The sequence below is a fragment of the Meleagris gallopavo genome, chromosome 11 (assembly GCF_000146605.3).
Source record: "Meleagris gallopavo isolate NT-WF06-2002-E0010 breed Aviagen turkey brand Nicholas breeding stock chromosome 11, Turkey_5.1, whole genome shotgun sequence".
Lineage (NCBI taxonomy): Eukaryota > Metazoa > Chordata > Aves > Galliformes > Phasianidae > Meleagris > Meleagris gallopavo.
In genome coordinates this window covers 20,726,616-20,747,680 of record NC_015021.2, presented here as the reverse complement: position 1 = coordinate 20,747,680, position 21,065 = coordinate 20,726,616, and the positions used below count along the sequence as shown (strand labels likewise).

At 37.8% G+C, this 21,065-nt stretch overlaps 1 long non-coding RNA gene across 1 annotated transcript; it reads right to left on the bottom strand.

The window, feature by feature from the left end:
- Positions 1-2,240: 2,240 nt before the first annotated feature.
- Positions 2,241-15,009, bottom strand: LOC116217030. The gene is made up of 3 exons (XR_004160873.1): positions 9,490-15,009; positions 6,062-6,151; positions 2,241-5,544 (listed from the first exon to the last, which is right to left on the bottom strand). It is a non-coding gene; the product is annotated as an uncharacterized LOC116217030 (long non-coding RNA).
- Between the last annotated feature and the right edge of the window lie 6,056 nt (positions 15,010-21,065).

Genomic DNA, 21,065 nt, shown 5'->3' with positions numbered 1-21,065 from the left:
TTTTTGTCTCACAGCATGCCTTCAAAAAGACCTAAAGTCCAAACATCTCCACGGGTCACCAGTATAAATAAAACAACAAGGTGCAAAAGGCATTCAAATAACATCTCTGTGCTCCCTCCACAGGTACTGTGCTTTGGCATGCGGAAGTTGAAGATGCTAAGAGTTCAAAGCACTGCTTTTATAATCAAAGATACAGTTCCTTCCCTGACATACTTGAAAATTAATCAGAGAACCTGTTGCCCCTTCCGTTTTTTTTCGGCAGGTAGGGAACTGGTTTGACAGATTAGAGATTTTTCTGGTATCAAGGCCAATGGCTGCCCATCACACTGTTCCTTAATTCTAATGAATATTCTAAATGATGGGGATTGTAAGAAAGCCTGTGTGAACACGACACCGCTGCTGAGAGTTTTGTGGGGCAGCCATCCACCTCTGCCAGCAGCAAGAACAAAATACAGCGGGGTCAGGCAGTAATGGGGCCACTGCCACTTGGCAATTCCTCCGTGACAGTGATAGATTTTAAAGCAAATTGGTACTTAGGTTCCAAAGGAATAATCCTCAGCAGATTACAGTGCTATCAAGAGGAGTCAGAGCTGCAGCCAAAACTGTTTGGCAGTGCCCTGCTACCTCCTATCTAGTGCTGCTGTGCAGTGCTTGCAGAATCTGGGTGGCACTGACTGCTCTAATGGTCAAGTGTCATCCCAGACCTGACCTGCACACATTTCAGGAAGCTTTCTGAAGTTCTTGATGTAGGTATGTCAGGTGTGGACAAGAACTTAAAAGAAATTCTATCACACGTGAAGTTGTCTCTCCTGTCCCCACAGGCCAAGATCCATGACAAAGAGATAGCCCATCCTTTCTGGTCAGGATGCACAGTCAGATAGCTTATCCTGATCAAACAACAAACCATCCATGGGAATAGAGTCCCATAACATTTACACTGGCAAGACTGGGTTTTGGAAACTGTTCAGCAGCAAAAGGCTCCTACGGATGCAAACAGATATTCTGTGATTTTATTTTATTTTTTTTTAAGTGAAAATTGTGAGTGGCTGGAAAGCTTCCCTTTGTGGCACATCTGGGGCACTGAGCCAAGATCTGCTTACTCCCCACTACCATGTGTTCTTTTAAGGAGGTTGGTCTGTACTAAACTTCCTGATACAAATATAAGTAAGGCATCGAACAACACCAAAAAGCTTCCAGACCATAATGCAAAAAAGCAGACGAGATTAAAGGTGCCCAGAAATTCATGAACTGAGTGAAAGCATTGACAGTACTTACGAAAGAGACAGCAGTTTGTCTCTGCTGAAAAAGCAATCTGCTACTAATGTAAACCCAAATTGCACTATTGCCATGTTATAACAGCAAAATTAGACTGTATTTACTTCTGTCTCTACAGAGCAGACAACACTGATAGTTGCTATACTTAGGTGTCGTTATCCATGCGATTGAACCATGCTACAGCAAACAAACAAAAGAAAATTAAACTCAAATGCGAGAGGAACTGATGACACTGAGATCAGGACTTCGCTGGCATTTTCAATCCCATCACTCAACTTGGAGACCATCTGCTCTCAGGTTACCTGGGCTCCATGATGGTGCCAGAGACCCAAGAATGATTCTGAGAATAAATTGCTGTCTAGGGTGGGCAGAAAATACCTTCCCTTGCACAGCTTTAAATAAGACAACCCTGAACTTTGTATCTTTTATCCTCCTTATGATAACTTCATCTGCTTTGATAAGAAATAGAAATTACACACTGGTTGCAAAGGGAGATAGCACCACTGAGCACCTTGTTCCTGTTAAGTTGAAGCAAACTATTAAAGTGTCTTTGGCTTCTGCTGCCAATCTATTTAATCAGATCTACTGTCGTTTGCTGTCATTTCTACAAGTACTTTAGGTCTGAATTAGAGGCCGGATCTCTTCACATTGTCATTAAAGAACTGTGAGAGAGCAATGGCCATAGTAGATAGTGATTATTTTGACAAGGAGATCATATTATACCTTTCTACTGTCCCAGAGCAAATCATACTTTATCATCATAATTGAGAGATGCATTTCTTCAGACAGATGACTTCTGTCTTTGTAGCACTGCTTTTCAGCTGAGAGTAATACTCGTTTCCTTCCTTTACTGCCACTAGCAGGTAGAGAGTTTTATCCTTCACCATCCCCATAATCTGCTGTTATTTCCCACAAGATGGCCTTTTGAATAAGGTATTTCAATTTCAGTGATTTTATTCCTTTACCAATATTTACATAACTAAAACAAGCCATAACAATCCAATTTAGAGCTTACATGATCGCATTCACTTTCTTTGATCCCCAAACATTTGAAATGTGATTCTTTTCCTCTGCACAGATACTGTCAAATGGAAACATCTCTCAAACCATATTCAGCCTAGGCCTATCACTTTTTGAAACCTTCACTTGAAAAAGAGAAATTAAATTAATAACCTTACTCCTAGCAAAAGCGATGAGTGGAACCACTTCTTCTGTGGCTTAAATTATTGATTGCCCTTAAGCATCTCATTTCAAACATTTTCAAAGGGGAAGCAAACAAGAACATATTATATAAATAAAAATCAGTTTAATGAAAGTCTCCATAAGACAAATTGATTATGACTCTCACTTGGTTTTGATTAAAAATACTTTTAAATGATTTTTTTTACTGAACTTTGTAACATACGTATCAATGGAAACTAAAAAGAGAACATTGATTAGGGAATTAATGTTTTTCTGCAAAGGAGATTTACTGAAACATGTTCTTACTTGCTAAGCCTGCAGAACATATTTATACATGTGATTCACCATACAGAGTAGGAAAATGTTCAAATATTTGTGTATCAAGTTTCAGACTTTCCATAAATGTTTGCTACAGACAGTAACACCGACAGCAAAATCTTCTTTTTCACTTTAGAAAAATAACACTGACTGACTGACTGTTCACATACACACAGCAGTTTCTAGATCTGTCCACTCTCTCCTGCAAGTTTTTCAGACCTCAAAATTCTATATCCTACTAGGATATAGAAGCAAGCATCACTGTCATCAGCCTGTGTGTGTCAACCTCCACCACAAGCAATCTGTATTTATTTGACAGCAGTTCCCCACCCCATCCTTCCTGAGTAGGGAAATCCCCAGCCATAGTTGTGTAGGACCAGTGGCACGGTGTCAGTGTACACAGTCCAGCAAAGCTGCTCCTAAAGAAAAATAGGAATGACAAAGTTTGTGTTTTAGTCATACCTACCAAAAAGTGATCCCATAGGGCCACATGCTTACAGCCAAAATCTCTCCAGGTGATTGGAAGAGCAGAGGCTCCCCAAACAACATTAGGAAAACACAGCTTGAACAGAAGGACTGAGAGACCGTGGTCAAAGTTGTATTTGTACTGATGAGCAAATCTTTACTAAAGCACTGATGGTTTTGTTATAGCTTAGTTATTTATTATTTACTTTACTGTTCTGGTCTGTTTCCTTTCTCTCTGTTGTGTAATGGATTGTCTTTCTCAGCATAATAAAAATAAAGAAATAACAGATATTCCTATTTTTTAAAGCTTGAAAACTAAGAACTAGAGAAAAACGTAGCCTGACATACCCAGTGCTACAAATCCTATATGCTAATTTGGCTAATTAATAAACACAGGACAACACAACGATATGATGTAGTTCATAAAAATTGCTGCTACTACAGCCTGTAAAAAAAAGAGTCAGTAAAGGCCACAATGCTTTATTGGCACAAAGGTCAGGGAAGGGTACAATCTGTTGAAAATATTGCTATTATTTACAGAACTGTAGTTCAGCCAGTATAAAATATGTTACACTGTCATTTAACAGGCACAAAAAAAAAATCATAAAAATCTGCTTGAATCATGTAATCACAAGTACTTCTGGCACAGACTCTTTGTCCTACAGAGGAATTACAGATATTTTGGAAAGCACATCCACTTCATATCTTCATCCAAGGAAACGGCCACAAATCAGGTTAGAGTAGCATCTGGGTGATGCAGGAGTTAAGGCTGTGCGTGTCAGCATTTCTATCAGGTTGATAAGTAACTTGCTGTGAAAAACCTAAACAGTAGCATAGACAGTCTCTGTAAATAAGTCATCTTATTATCTTCCCCAAATTTTAAGTCACTGGTCATCTTGAACTCATGTCAACTTCATTTTGCTGCTGTGTCTGCCACCTTCAAGAACATCATTCTGTGAATATTAAGACCTGCAGTACCACATGCAAATGTAATTTTTCTTCTAAGGATTTGAAGATGAATACTCAGTCTCTGCTGGTAGCGATAGAAGAGTTAAGGTTCCCAACAATTTTGTGGAATGCAGACTTTAAAAACTCATTATTAAAAAAAATCCAGCAAGTTGAGTCATTTTGGATTTCTTTAATGAAGAGATGTTTAAACACATACACAGAAAGCAAATATTCACCTAAAGATGATTCACTGGCGCATTTTTAAAGCTTCCACGACAGATTTTAACGTAAGGTTTAAGCTAAATTGCCAGGAAAAAAAGCTTGAGGATGTTGAATTCTTGGCTCTGTTACGCTTTCAAGACTATACAATATGTTCAGTAACAAATCCTCCCATAGAGAAGTCTTGTAAAACATATAAGATGTTAAATAGGCCAAATTAACCTGGAAGGGAGAAGGAGGCAAAGCTGCTCATATCACCAGTGGATATTGATAAGACTTAAGAAGTCACAACGCAATTACGACGTCGCAGAAACCACTTCTAATGCCATTAGACACGCAAGTTAGAAGTGAAAGCCCTGTGCCCAGAGGTAGACTTCACATACAACATTTCTTTTAGGTGCTCATCTGGAAACGAGGCCAAATATTTTCTTTGTCACATCATAGAGTCACAGCATGGATGAGGCAGAAGGTACCTTTGGAGAGGACACAGCCTAAGCCCTGCTTGAGCAGGGCAGACAGAGTATATTGGGTCTTCAGTGTCCCAAAGGTTGGACCCTATAACACCTCTGGGCAACTTGCTCTTATGTTTGATCAGTTTCAACGTCAAAAATAAAGGGTTTCTAACTTCACAGTTGTATGATGAAGGAACATTCCGTTTATTTGCCAGCTAACAAAGCAAAATAGAATTTCTACATATATTTTTAAATTAAGTCTTTGTTGCATTGACTTCTGTGGCTGTACTAAACATAGGGCACAGTTGTAATTTTGAACGGCACTATAACACATTGAATACTTTACTAAGAACAAAAGGATTTTTGATAAAGCTCTCTTGAAATGCCGTTAGAACTGCAGTTATATGTTAAAAAAACCAAAAACGTTTGGCTTTCATTTAACCCTATAGAATATGAATAATATTTTATCTAGCATAGTTATAATTGTTTGGTTTCAAGAAGTCACATTATAATCACATTAAGACACTTCAGGGTGTCTACCCTAACAACAGCATACCCTGCTGTGTTTTATTACTTAAACGTGCTTGCAATTTGCTCTCTCTGCTGACTTTTCATCTTCTTTAGGTACAGACTGGTAGCAGCCCTTACGAAGTTGTATTTATTTTGTAGGAAGAGTGTTGATCAGCTGAGAAAAAACAAACTCATCTTTAGAATGATGCTATTGTTTTTTTGTACTGTCTTACAAAGAATACTCCTTATAGGTAGCTAGCACACTAATAATCCAATTATCATTGCTGCCTCATCAGGACAACTGGCTCCTCTGCAGGAATATTGAGGTAATCAAGGAATTTAATGCAAATCTAGACTCACAGACCCTTATTGCTAATTCTCAGAAATCCAGACACATCCAGTTTAGCTATTGTAGGACACTTGAACTTAATAAGAACAAGAGCTTTGGAAACAGAGCACAAACCACCACAAAAAGAGAACAATCACCCATTCCTGTGGCAGGCCTATAGCATGAATACATAGGAAAACATTTATGTGAGAAGAAGGATTTAACAGTTCTTCAGTGCAACCTAGCATCACAAAATCTAATTCTTCACATGAAGATAAGCAGAAATGCAACCTTCAGCTGCTTCAGAAGAACTGAAGACTAAAGGAGAACAGCTGAGTTCATGAAGGTGGCATTTTACACCCACCTGGATTCTCTGATATCTAATAAAGGATCACCTTCAGTCCCTTCGCAGGTAATATCCTCCATTTCATCCATCATTTGGTTTGTATGAAGTCTGAAGGAACCAAATAACTTTGTGAACCCCATCTCTTCCTAAAATTTCATTGCAAGTGTTTCATGGTTTAAAGAGGCATAGTATAGACATGGTATAGACATGCAGATAGCTTGAGAGGTGAGCAAAACCATGAGTGTGCAAGGTTTATTTCTTCTATTTATGTAACTTGGTTCAAACTATGTACAAAACAATCAGAAGACATCTTCCCTTCCATAAACTGTTTGATTTGACTAATAAAGAAAACTTCTGACGAGAAAAGAACAGAATATAACTTCTCACTATTAAGGTTCACACACATCTAAAAATCAGATTTTTACTTGATAACATCAATAATTTTTTCTTTCTTCTCCAGTAATCTTAGAAAGAAAAAGCCTTACTAACAACAAATGCCGCTAAAACTCATTTTACTTAAGATGTGCTCTCCAAAGTGACAGAGCACAAAGACTGCATTTCATACAGGTAAAATACAGTTTGGAAATTATATGTATAAACAACCATTCATTTATCTCTAGGTTTGTTAACTTGGTCTAAATTTGTTAGATATCTTTCCTGCATCCCAAACTAGGAGCATGAATATATTATATGGTGTTGTGTAGAAGCCTAAAGAAAACTATGCAGCAAACTGGAGCAATTAATTCCTTATAACACACCGAGACTGTAGCACTGCTCTCAGGTTGTCATCCAATATAAACTGCCTTGCTTTTACAGTTGAAAAGGGGAAAAAAGGATAGTAACACTGGGATAAACAGCACTGCTTCTGAGAGAAAAGGAAGGCACTCATAATTAATGGCATATTATCCGAGAACTTTCTTAATATTACAGAATCCAGGGAGCGAAGTCCCACATTCATAGCTGTTTTACGATTCCCCTTGCTCTGCAATGAACCATAATTTCATTATCAATTCCAGATATCTATGTCTGAGATGTATTTTCAGTGTTTACAATGCTTCTCAAAACAGAACTAATGAACTGTGTGTTTTAAAGGATTCTGTTGGTTTTGCAGGCAGACTGTTATTAGAGACAGAAAGCAAATGGGAGCAATAAAGTTGAAACGATGCCTGGTGTACAAATAAAAGTAGCAGGCAGCAGGTTCAGTATCTTTGCATAATTGTGACTCATCTAACAGAGTTAGAGTTAGCTGCAAGCAGTCAGCTCGGGATGTGAAATCATGAATTGCTGTTTCATGAGAGGAAGGAAGAAGTCCTCCAGGCTGGGAGCATGCCCAGTACAAACTCCTGCTTAAAAATAACATCAGCAAGAGATAAAGAGTTCTGTTGTAAAAAGGGCAGTGTGCTCAACCTGTTGAGTCACCAACAGCTACATCCTCAAACTCAACAGAGATCAAGGCAGGGAGGAACTAGAGTATTTGAAGTTACTCTAATAAACTCTTTTCCTCTGCTTTTTCCTAGAAATTCCCCTGGATAAAAGAACTCTGAATTCTCACTGAATTATAGCATGGAAATGCCAGGACGTTATTCATTGTATGCAGTTTTTTATTATTATGAAGTTTTGGAACAGCCCAAAGCAGATGCCTCAAAAATACAGTTTGGTTACCTCTCTGACAAAGAGCTCACTATGAACTTTTTTTTTTTAATTAAATTCTATATTAATCACCAGTAAAAAAAAAAATAAAAATAAGCACAACAGAAAATGCGAGAAAGTCAGTCTAGAGCAATGGGAAGTTCACTCAAGGTTTCCTTTTTAAAAACCTAAATGCTAAGCATCTGAACTATCATATTCCATGCAAGAACGGAGGAAGTTTCAAAGATGACTACAAAAAAAAAATATCTCGAGTACAAAATCCTTTAGGAATAAGATAATACATCAGTAGCCTATTTTCTTTAGCCCAGTTTCCTCCATTTTTTTCTTTTCCTTTTCTCCTGTGACTGAGCCATCTCCTTTAAAAGTAGCCTCTTGTTGGCTTCTCTTCTGTCCAAACACGCTGCCCGGAGGCGGTCTCAGTCAATAATGTGAATGTGGTCAAAACAACATTCTGAAATGAGTCTATTTTGTCACTAATAAACGATCTAAACCCAGAGGAAACAATTCTTCAGGTTCACATGTTTTCCCTTCACTTATCTACCTATCACTTTTCCCTGGTGACCAACGTCTTCAAAGGTAATCACCTGCATACATGTAACACAAAATTACTCCAACATTTCACTGCTTGTTTCTGCCACATCTTTGCATTGGAGCATTCTCCTTCAGGTGAGCCAGTGTCTCATGATCATCATCATTATCCTAAGAGAACAAATTTTGCAATGCTTTCCACATGGATCATTCTTTATTAGCTAAGACAAAAATCAAGCCCATGACAGGAACATTTTACGAGGCTAGGAAGTAACTTCAGGGTATTTGTGGGGCTTTTCCCTTCAGGGAGAACTTAGCATGAGGAATGGATCATCTTGCAAGGCTGGGATCGATCCCCTCAGGTCAGGAGCCTGCCTGCTATCTACTAAATGACTTGCGTTTCTTACACCCTGGGGTCTGCCTGAATAGGAAAAGAAGCACGAAAGAGGGCACGGCTTCTACAAAAGGAGCAGAAATGGGAAAAGCTGTGCATCAAGTCTTGGTTACCAACATCCTGAAGAAAAGACCGTGGAGAATGATCTAGCAATGAAGGCACACAAGACTACAGTAAAGGATTTGCTAAAGAAGTATTTGACTTGCAATAAACATTTTAGACTTGCTATGTAATTTTCTTAATCCCTTTTCCCCAAAGAACATCACTAACGAATGGTATCACAACGGTCTTAATCAGATAGGGCACCAACCTACCAAAAAAAGGTGCAATAAAACATGGAAGGAAAAACAAAAGCTAAGACCAGGCACTGAGCTTATTTAAGTCCTGAATGTATCTGGGATCCTCACACAACCAAAAGCCACTAATCACCCTGTATACCTCCATTAGCATCTAAAGCACTGAAAGCCTTCTAAACCTTGCCTGAAGCGTGCTTTAAACATGCCTCTTACATATCAGAGATAGAAACCACACTCGACTCACATGTAAGAAAGAAGCAGGAATAAATATCTATTGACGCAAAACAAACCTTAGCCATAAATAAAGCAGCAATTTAAGATTTGAAATAGCAAGGTAGACTTGATGATTTACTCCACAGAGTTAAACAGACCAATCCAGGAGACCTTCCCCTTAAGCAAGGTTCAAGAGCAAACTCCTCACTTTTTGAGCTCCTTCACAGAGGAGCCTAGGCATGACTGAACCCAATTCCAGTCCTAGATACGATCAACAGTTTATACATAAGAAATTCTATGCTAACAATCAAAGATATAACCTTAGCAAAAGTAAGAAAGTTTAAAACAAACTATTAGTCACTTACCAAGGAGCTGTAGCAGCAAGGTACATTGATGCCAAAGAGCAAGGGACCTCTGCAGCAGGTATAACCTCAAAACACATCCCTACTCAAGAAGAAAGAACTATTGTTCTTAGGCTGGTCACTATTTATGGGGTAAGATGGCTGACTCAGAGTTTTGGCCCATGCTCAATTGAACTTCAGCTGTTGCACCAGGTGCCTGCTATCAGTCCTTTGAGAACACAGATTGAAACAGATTTGTGGTCGTTATCTGTCTTGACAAAACCTTGATAGTAATCTGTTCTCAGTAAGGACCTGAGCATATCTCTCTTTTGTCTGAGAAAAGCCTTGAGTGTAACAACAGAGCTGCAGGAGGAATTTGGGAGGAGTGATACGAAGTGCTTTTATTTTTCCTGTTGAAAATGTTGCTGGTAAGTTTGTATTGTGAACTCCGTACTGAATAAAACCTACTGGAGATAGAAAGAAGCTGGTAGCACCTTCATTTTCAAAGAACTTTCCCTGATTTTTCTGGGATGTCTGCTCACAGCTCTGCCTTTCCTCTTCTCAGAGATAATGGATGTTGGCCTCAGCCTCACAGGATCCTGAGGAAAGGCATTTCCCTTACAGTGACTTCAGTTTGTTGGATAACACCCTGAGTTCATTTTAGGATTGAATATCACAGAGGAAAGTAACCTCATGCACAACACTGTGTTTCCTTAAAAAGCTATACTTTACCTACATTTTGAATTTTTTTTCCCCTGAGACAAACCAGCAACCTAGAAAGTTTCAAAAACAGTTGTAGCAATGCATGCTTTTTAATAAGGGCAAAAGCAAAACAGTGTAGTAACTGAGTAGCAAAGGAATACCTCAGAAAAACTCAGGCATAATTAAAGAAAACACTATTAAGGAGAGCACACACTTCATTCCCATTGATTCCCCACTGAAGTGTAGTTGTTCCTAAAGCGTTTCCCTCAGCTGAAGTCCACCTGAGAAATGGCCACTGCTTCTCTCTGCAGGAAAAGATATGAAATCCTCATACTAATTTATGTATTGAAAAAAGCAAACAGGAAGAAATGAATTTAAAGAAGGACTTTGAACCTGTAGGCACGTATGATTGCATACAGTTCCTATTGCCATTTTGAATGGCAATCAGAGTGGTTACAGAAGACACTTCTGGACTTGGAATGCTTTACTATCCTTGTTCACATGGTGATATTCTTATTTCCTCTGTTAGACTTACAAGAATACTACTTATACAGAAAAAAAAAAAAATCACATATTTAAAATCCCAAGGAGAGGAGTAAATAAATAAAATAACAGTGGATTCACAGAGAAAGGGAGCTGCAATAGAAACACTAAGATATCTAAAGTTAAGGGTGCTAAATGATATTCTATATTACCCGTTTTGTCTTCCATGTACACATCAATTAGAGAGCACTTTGCCTTTGATGTTTTATTGCAGATGTTTGTTATTATTGCCAGTTTCCTCAGTAAATCCCACTGTGTATACTTGGTCCTTTATGTGATGTTGCTGGCTTAGGTCATTCACTGTCCTCAATTCACAATGCAGTCACACACAGAGCTGAAGGGAAGCATATAGCCCTGAGACAGAAGTCTGGCAGAAAGGAAAAATAGCTTGTTAGTTTTCTTGCAAAATAGATGTCTCTGAACTACTGCAGATTACAAACAGAGGAAGCTGTTCGCTGTGTTTACTTGAGAAATATATTTGATCATAAATAGATGCTGATTATAAATAGATACTCTAGTATAGTTGGCCTATCCTCATTTAATTTTTTATTTTCCAGAGGCTTCCCTGGCAGTCAGTGTCAAGGAGAATAGCAGTCTTTCTCCTTGTGGCCTCTCTTGGCATTAAATGTTCCTTCAGGTCAAAACCACCTGTATGCCTCATCCTCGCCTGCTGGGAAGAACATGCAGTGAGGATGGGACAGCCTGTGATGCTCTGCCTGTGCTCCCTAGGGCTGTCTGCAGGACACGGGAGGCCCCAGGGCTGTTCCTGCTCTATACACAGTTGAAAACTGCCTGGGGGAGAACAGAGCAGCAGCAGAAGTTTGTATAAAAAGCAGGATGAAACATAACATCATGCTTTTGTGTATGCTTGGAACACGTCTGGGCTCCAGCTTGTTTGGGGGCAATATTTGCAGAGCTGAAAACAGACAGGGCCAGCTTTGCTGGGTGTTGTCCTTCATGGCCCATTGCATCAGCTGAGCTGTCCACTGACACCCAGAACTACCCTGACCTGGGGCAAAGAAACAGCTGAAATCCCTCCTATGTTTGGACTTAGCTACAAAATATTCCAATTTCTTATCACCTTTGGTGTCTGCTAAAAAGGGCTGATCAGTATTGACAGCAATGTTTATTTGCATAGTATTTCTATTTGCAAGGTAACGCTGACTTTTCAGCCATGACAGCTCAAGAGTTCTCGAGATCTTTTGTTTGCTTGATTTGAAGCTTACATTACATTGCATGAGGTTGGCATCCCAAACACTCTTAATCTACTGACTGCAGGTCCTTTAAAACTGAGGGGCTTAAATCTCATCCAGATTTAAAGAGTTTTGTATGATCTCCCTTTAGTTCATTTTTAATTCTTTTATACATTTTTAATTACATTATTAGAGCACTCGTGTTGGAATTCACCTAGAGTGCTGCACAGAGATAATTAGTTAATGTATAACTACAAAGCCTATTGTATTGAGTACAGCTGAGGATTACTGGAATTCAAAATATTCTGGCTTTTTAACTTTAAGATTGTACACTAATACGGTCCAAATGAAAATCTGCATGCACAGTATTAACCTGGCAAATGTGAATGGGAAAGAACAAAAAGGCAAGCAAACAGCTGCCTTCCCTACTAGGCTTATAATGCTCATTATTAGACCTGAATCAGTAATGACACTGTATCTTAATCTTGATTAAAAAATTAATTACTGGCCAAGTCTTAAAAATAAAAATAAAAAATAAAACAAACAAGAAAAGTGGCTCTCACAGAGATGGAATTAATTGTAACACAATGCATTCCTGAATCCAGCAATGTAGTACAAACTTTAATAGCATTACCAAGCTGTCATTACTGCACCAAGTTCAGAGTGCTGGAAAATAAACTCTGGTACTGGCAATGATACCTGGCATGTTCCTATTTCAAACAGAAAGTTATAATTTGTTCTTGATTTCCATACGTATTTGAAAATAATAACGTTACATTTATGCTCTGGAATGGTAAATGTTAGCTTTACTCATTAATTTTTAGTGTATCCCTTATTGAGCAGTGTAAGACAAATTTAGCTTCTTTCATTTCAGCCAAGAAATATTGCTTAGAAAAGCTTAATTCATTTTTAATTCTTTCCTACCATGATAATCATACTATATAAATTCATTTAAGATCACAGTGCTGTTACGCTGAGATTTGTGTAATGATAACCTGGAGACCTGGCAGTCAAATGAGGCAAGGAAGAGAAAAATAGGATGGAAAGCGGGCAACAGGATGGTAGAACCTGCTCAATGCAGAACTAGAAATATAAAACGTGGCTAATCAGAATTAGCTGAGTACTGATCACAAGAAAAAAAAAGTACAAAACAATATTATGGAATGGACTCCAGAGAAAAGCTGCATATTGTCTTGCTGAAAGCTGATATTGTATCCAGTTAGATACTTGAATATCAGTTTGCTTGCCCGTGAAAGCAATTGGTTTCACTGCAGTCTGGAACACCTGCTGTTCTGAACCCATGAGGATGGGTGGAAGGACCTCTGTTCAAGTCATCTTAGTAGTATATATGAGGGTGGTGAGGCACTAGAACAGGTTAACTAGTGCTGTGGTCGATGCTCTGTACCTGGAGACTTTCAAAGTGAGGTTGGATCAGGCCCCAGGCAACCTAATACAGCTGTGGTGTCCCAGTTCACTGCAGGGGAGTTGGACTAGATGGCCTTCAGAGGTCCCTTCCAACTCTCAGGATTCTATGATATGATAAATTCAAACTGCCCTGACACCCTGATCTCTTAAACAACAACAACAACAACAACAACAGTAGAAAGCAGAAAGAGAGATGGAGTTGTATTTGGCAGCGTTCTTTAGAAAAGTCCTCAGAAGCATGCAGGGAGGATGAAATTTTCCTTGGGGAGCAAAACAATACCTGAAATTGAAGATGGAAAACCTTTAAATTCCCACATGCTTTTTACTTATGCCAGAAGTCACTTTGAAAAAATTAAATATAGGTGAAATCCAAACAGCCACAGAATAGATTTTTATAAAATAAGATTTGTAGCTGTGGAAATTTGGAGTTTTCAGAAAAGTATAGGAAGCTGGCCTTTTTTTTTAATTTGTAAGAGTCAAAACATTGTCACATAGGGATGCAGAAATAATGCGACAGAACCATAGTTCAGTCTTTCTTTGGTCCCTTCATCTTCAGTGAAGCTTCAGTGATGACCTCATTTCTGGTACAATATGGTATAAAACAGTGAGCTGTGTATGAGGCTTCTCAGCAAAAGGGAGTCTCAGAACTGAAGACAGAAACCCAATTTTCCACTGAAAAGCTTTACTCATAAATTTGAGACTGCCCTTTCCCTTCCTGTATATATTTCACTTGAACTTGGGTTTTCTTTATGTTGGTTTTATTATCTTGCCATTTCCAGTGAAATATATTCCTCCTCACCATGCACTCACTCAGGATTAAAAAAGACAAAATCTGCCAGAGGAGGAAATTCCTTTATATTCAGAGGATGGATTTTGCTGCATCCCACACATAAGGACCTCGAGTGCTCAAAACCTGTCCACCCTGGGATAAGCACGTACTCCAAGCCAGTGTGATTAAAGCTCTGCAGTTTGCAAATGAAAAGCACACCAAGAAATTGTTTGGGTAGAAGCATCAAATCTCTTTGTCTTTGGATCACTCTATCCATAGGACTCTACATTCCGTGTACTTTTAGATCAAGTGAAGATTTTGCTTGGCACATGGTTGTGCTGTGGAACTCATTAAAAGATGCAATGCTTTCCCCTGTGTGGAGATCTTGACAGGTCTTCATTTTCCAGGCTCTCTGCTGGACAAACCAGCTATGACATTCTAATGGATTTGTGCAAGGAAATGAAAATTAAGCCACATTTTCAATCCTCATTCTTATTTGAGGTAGTTCACTTCAACTGTACTGTAATATATCCTTTTTGAGGAAATTACATATCTGAAGCAAAGAAAAATATCTCCTCAGTGGGGATGATGGAACACACCTGAAACGGGGGAATATCTCCAGCTCCTGGAAAAGCCCTTTAGTTTCAATACCTTTGTCTTCCTGAAGCAATGGCACAACTTCTGTTACAGCCGTGAAGTTCCAGAGACAACTTTCAGGACAAATGTTGAAAGAGATTTAAAGCTCTATGTGTTGTTGTAATAATCATTACCAGGAAATCAGCAAATTCTGTTTTTCAGTTGCTGACTTGGGCTTGATTCAGAATCTCTTAACGCCATTGCAAGATTTCTTATGGGAGATCAGTTTTATTTCTTCATAAGCTCTTTCTGATCACGCAAGTTTTACTTTTTAATGGGTATTCTTGTAAGTAATTCTAACCCAAGCTACTCATGAACATTGCATGCTTAAAATATTTTCATCATTAGACAGTGAATTAAAAGAATTTCTGTAAGAATGTGATTATAATTGAAGTCTCTAACTAGCCTTTTCTCGAAAGATCTATGTAAATGAAACTTCTCTATGAATTTCTTCATAATCAGTCCACTCCTATTTTGCATGCTGGTACTTCATTTAAAATGTAATTCTGGCCTCCCTAGCTGAATATATACCTTATTCTTAAGAGATTCTTCACCTTCTTTTGACATGATATGCCTAAACCACTGCTTTGTCCCACTGTCAGATGGCCCTGCCGTGTACACGTGGGTCAGCTAACACAGCACTACAGTTCCCAAGTCTCTGCTTCTAACTTCAAACAACAGCAGTTCCAACTTCTAACTCAGAAGTTTGTAGTTTTGGGTGCCGGCCAAAAATGATGCTGTCAAGCTGATATAAACCATCTGCTATTGTATTTACTTTTTTTCTTTTTTTCTTTTTTTCTTTTTTTGAGCTCTATACAACTCTGGTTTGGAGAGAAGTCCTTCAGCTTAGTCTTTTCCTTACTGAAATTTATGTCAAAGTTTTCTTAACCAGATAACAACATTTCAAATGTTTAGCCACGTTGTTCAAGGCTATTTCAGCTGGAGGATTTAATCAGAATGCTAAAATTTCCACCACAGAGAATATGGGGAAAAATTTTTTCATAGTGTTTTGGCACAATCATTTAATCTAACAGGACAAACACAAGCAAAAGGCAGCGACAAAGCTAGTAGCAGAATTAGTTTTCTCAAGGGGGATCTGCCCCTGCCTCATTGCAGGGGCAATTACAAAAAATATTGGTGGAGAAAAAGGATTATCGCAGTTGACCTGCCTCTAATATGGCAAATAACATAAGCTTGTAGCAATTCATTGTTTTACAAAGAGTAAAAGTCAGGCTAATCAGCAATATCACAATTGCATCCAGTGCATAAAAAGCCAGCAAGAAGTAATCTCTCCAGTGTGCTGCTGTGCAGTGGTCACAGATCAGTGTCAACAAACCAAAGGCAGAGCCCAAACACTTTCATTCTTCAGCATGAAGTGGGAGTGAAGTGGCAGCCTGAGAAATGAAGAAGTTTTTTTGTACAGACAAGTCACCTGGATATCAGTTTTTGCCAGAGTTGACAGAAGGGAAAGGACAGCAGAGGCAAGATGATGATTCTGGAAAATCCAAATAATAATAAAAATCCACTAGAAGTAATAATGGTTTAAGTAATCTACTTCACCAGACCTTAGAGCATGCCACTCTATAATCTCCACGAAAATAAAACATCAGTATTTATCTGTCAACTCTGCTTAATATATAGTCAGCAAAATCAGAAATAGGCCCACATAAAATAAAATCTGGCAAAAGCACAGAGGCTGCTTTCCATCCAGCACTCTTCAAAATGTCACCGAATGACATATTATTGTATTTTGCAGCACAAACCACTGCTGCCCAAGTCCTGAGATTTTAACAGACATATTTATGCAATATTCCTGATCTTGTCCGTCAACTAATTGTCTTTTTTTTTTATGTTTGAAGTCTGTTGGAAAACTTTGGAAAATGCTGATTAATTTGCCATGGGGTTTCTACCCATGAACCCTACTATGTTTTAGGGAAGCATTTGGCCGAACAAAATTTTTGGCCTGAAATAAAAGTAATGGAAGAAAATAGAGGCTTTTGAACCTCCAATCCTCTCCATGTCATAAGATTATGCACAAAGCACAGAAATTATTTCAAAACCAAACATTGTCTCTGTGTGTAATGGATGCAAAGCCAGAGCCCTTTGGCATCTACAGCCCTCATCAGCATCACGGCCAGAGCTTGCAAATCCTTCCACAAAATTGTGACAAACCTGATTACTAAAAAGCCATCCAATCTTTCCATGTCATGTGCTATTCAGCAATCAAATAACAGCCTATAGGAGCTTACCTCATAAATTCTATTTCTCAACTTTATTACTAAAGGATAAACAGCTAAAACAAAACCTACCCTTGGCTTTTGCACCATTACTTTGGGTTTCTAGGACAGGCAGTTTATCCACGTTTATCTGAATGGAAATCATAAGCATGACCAGGGAGAAAAATGGGAATAGAGCCATTTTAAGCATGAGGATTAAAGAAACTGCTCAGAAGTCAAAAAATAATCTGCTAGAACAAGCTAAGTGTAAAAATCGACATCTGTTGTTTTTAGTTTAGGTCTTTTTCTTCTTTCCTTCCAGCATCATCAGCGACTCTTTCTGTGGATTTGATTAAAGGCTCGTGCTAACTTAAAGCTTCAGCATCATTTAATATCATTACATCACAGGTGTAATAATGATGACTCATGGCCCTATCTTGGATGGAAGACCTTAGAAAATAGTGTTAAATGAATGGCAAATATTCTTGCAAGTGTTGTATTCAAATAAATGTGGTTTGGTACCGCTTGTGCCTTGGCACTCATTTTTTTGGACTGGGGCAATTCAAGTAATACTTTACTGAGACAAATGTGTGTAGAAATAATTCTGAAATTATTGGTGTTAAGAAAACTTTTCATAGACAAAAAGAGTGATTGTGCAGGGACTAGAAGCATTTGTATGCTCAGGCTAATCAGGCAGAAAGATACAGCTGCTAGGGAAAGACAGAGATAAAGGTAAACAACCACAAAAAACCATTTTCTTCAGGATCGTTTTAAAAAACAGTTCTCTGTTAACTGTTAAATTTATTATGAGAAACTTTTTATTTTTGAGCAGTAAAGATACGTGATACTGATGCACAGTTCCTCACTGCTAATTATGCAGTAAAATCTCTTCCAAAGCTGAATGTTGGGCTCTCACTTTTGGGTTGGTTGTTTTGTGTTTTTTTTTTCTTTCTTTTTTTTCCTGAAAGAAGATAAAGGACAATGCTGGAAATCTCATCTCAGAGAGACATTCTCCATTCTCTAATAGAGTTAGTGTTATCCCCAAATCACGTACTGTATGCATGAATGGGTAAGTCATTTTCCCTGCTTAAATAACACACAGTATATTTCACCATGTTTCATTCAATAGATTAACACTACACTGACTGTTTATTAACATTAATATATTTTTAATGTGCAATATCAGCAGCTTCTCTATGCTAATAATGATTAATAGTACTTCTATTTTGGAAGACATCCTACCTCCAGAAATGGATTAGAAAAACAACTGGCTTTAGCCTATTTTCCACAAAGCTTACAAATATTTTTTTCATATACCACAATGTAGTTGACAAAGTCAATTGGTCTTATTAATCACATTGTGGATTTTATAAATCTATTACATAATTTTTTACTGGTTTCTTCCAAATGGCTTTTCGGGAGTCACTGTTCAATATCTTGGCATCCTAAATCAGGATCTCTCCCAGGCCTATCTCTATAACTTCACTGGTGTTACACCGTCCATTATTTAATGCAAACATTTCAGGAGTTCTGAGGTTCTGTGTCTACACCTTGTTTAAAGAAATAATGTGCAGAAATTTGTTCTGAAAAATAATATCTATATGATGTTAAATACTTGTTAACAGTACACAATCAAGATCTCAGCCCTGAAAGGCATCGAAACAACAGAAATTTATTTTGGATTTGGTGAGTTATTCAGAGAATCAAAATAAGATTTATTAAAGGGCTCATCATCTAATCAGTACATTACATGGTGAGTAAAGGTCCATAAAAGTTGTTCCTAATCTCAGAAGAACGGTTTCGTATTAATTTTATTTCTAAAATAGGTCACTCTTTGTTATTAAATTAATATTGCTCACTTGATTTCTTTCTTTTATAGAAGGAAACTACAAGACTGACATGAAACTTCAGAGATATTTTTGACTAGAATGTACTTTTAAATGAGACCTACTTCTACTCCTCCTACTCCTTTTCTACATCTGGTACTAATTCCCCTTATTGAATATTCAAATTCAAGATAAGATTATGCCCTAATTTATTTTCTCGTGCTCTGGGTTGGTTGCAGAGCCATTTTTTCCCCCACTGTATTCAATCTCGTCATTTCTTCCAAAAGAGATGGGATGAAAGGATTATATTTATGGCAGTTCTTTGTGATTTATTTCATATTTTCTTAAATGTGTGGCATGGCAGCCCAGGTCTATGGGTGCACACCTACAGCTGAATTCAGGAACAGGAGAAAAAATTAAAGTTAGCAAGTAGACAACGTTACAATTTGCAGTGTCTTGGGGATAGGACTTGAGTAAGGTCATTTTTTGGTTAGCAAATTTATAAGAATGTAAAAAATTCAAAACATCAAGTAGAATGCAATGAGACCCGAGAAACTCACTACGTCTGTGTGTGAACATGAAAACAGACTCAGATCATCCAAATTGTGGAAAGAGTACAGTCAAGTTGAAAAAGCGTTTCCAAGGAACTTGCATGAGATGTGCAACCACACTGCTTCTTCTCAACTAGCTATGGGCATCGTGAGCCCTCTGGCGCTGTCCCTTCACCACCACTCGCACCTATACGGATGAGGATGTGCCCACTCCATCACAGCTGCTTGGAGCTTTGTTTCCTAATCGGAGGGATTTTTTATTTTTATTTTTATTTTTTTACCATGAGCAATTTGTCCCTTTTCTGCTTACTGCAGTGCAAGAATACCCACAGTAAAGATGGCAACCATTGTAATTGTATCTATATAGTTAAATAGCTCACACTTCTGAAAAATTGTCAGCATAGTGCTTCTCATATCTGTTTCAAAAATAGCAATTACGGTATCCTCAGCATTTTATCTCACAATAAAACACCTGAGATCGGAAAAATACCAATAAACAGTAGTTGCCACTTGATGTTTGTTGGCTTCATAAACCTTGTTATTACTCGTTTTGTGCAACTCTACACCAATTAATTTTTGTTAAAATAATTTATCTACAGATGAACACACAGTCCACAACTGAGCAATACTTTTCTAATTCTACCTTTCATTTTCTTTCCCAAATGACCAAAGTGTCACTTTAAATGCCTGCTTTAATTGTAAACCTCCATTACAGTGTAGGAGAGTTGGTCTAGATAGGAGGTTGCATTCCAGAATTTCTCCTAAATATTCTGGGATTGAGCCATGAAGATGAATTCTTGCACTGCACTCACGTTTGAAATGGAAGCTCAGTAACATTATTTTTAACGTACCGGATTTAATACTGTATTATTGCCCAGTGTTGCCAGGTTGACTTTGGAAATAGATGACGTATCAACTTATTAGAAAGGACATATTTTCTTAGAATTCTGCCAGCTAGAGGCAATTTCAGGGTACACATGTGGTAGCTTTTCTGTGCTTGCTCTAACCTATACTTGGACTAAAGTATTTATTGTATGCAGCATCTTAGGAAGTATGCGGCCCTTGAGACAACTGAACTGGCGTAACTGCCAAAATAAGTTACGCTACAGCTAAACAATGTTATAGCCAAAAGAAGATCACTGTGATAGGAGAAGTGGTGGGAAAAGGTTTAAAGGGAACTTCATTTTCCCAAAGGTCTCGTGTTTCTTTACCTTCCACTCTTACCATCAAAAAATGTTCTCTATTACCTCAACAATCTTTTTAAAGATATTACAGATTATTTCTTTGTCCATCTGCATTTTGGTGGCTTTTTTTCCTGCCTTTGTTCTCTTTTATGTGCACAAGAAATAACGAATAAAAGATAGGTGAAAAAATAGAAGATATTTTGGCATCTCGGATCATCGCTTCATTAATCACCAGTACCACTAGTCATGAAAAAAAAAAAATAAATAAATCCCTCACATTAAGAATTCTCATGTGGATTGTCTTAGACAGTAAAGAGAGTAAAAAAACTGCTGTGTTAAAAAACACAGAATGTACCAATTGACCGCTTTCATTGCCTCGCAACTACGTTACTTAAATTTATCTGATGAAAACAGATTTACTATACGTGTAAAACAACATATTCTAAAGTAAAAGTATCAGTATCCTGGCATACAATTGAAGCATTAACATCAAATAAAGTTATGGCTTACGTATTCAGTTTTCCCATAGTATTTCTGTATCTTTGTGATTAACGG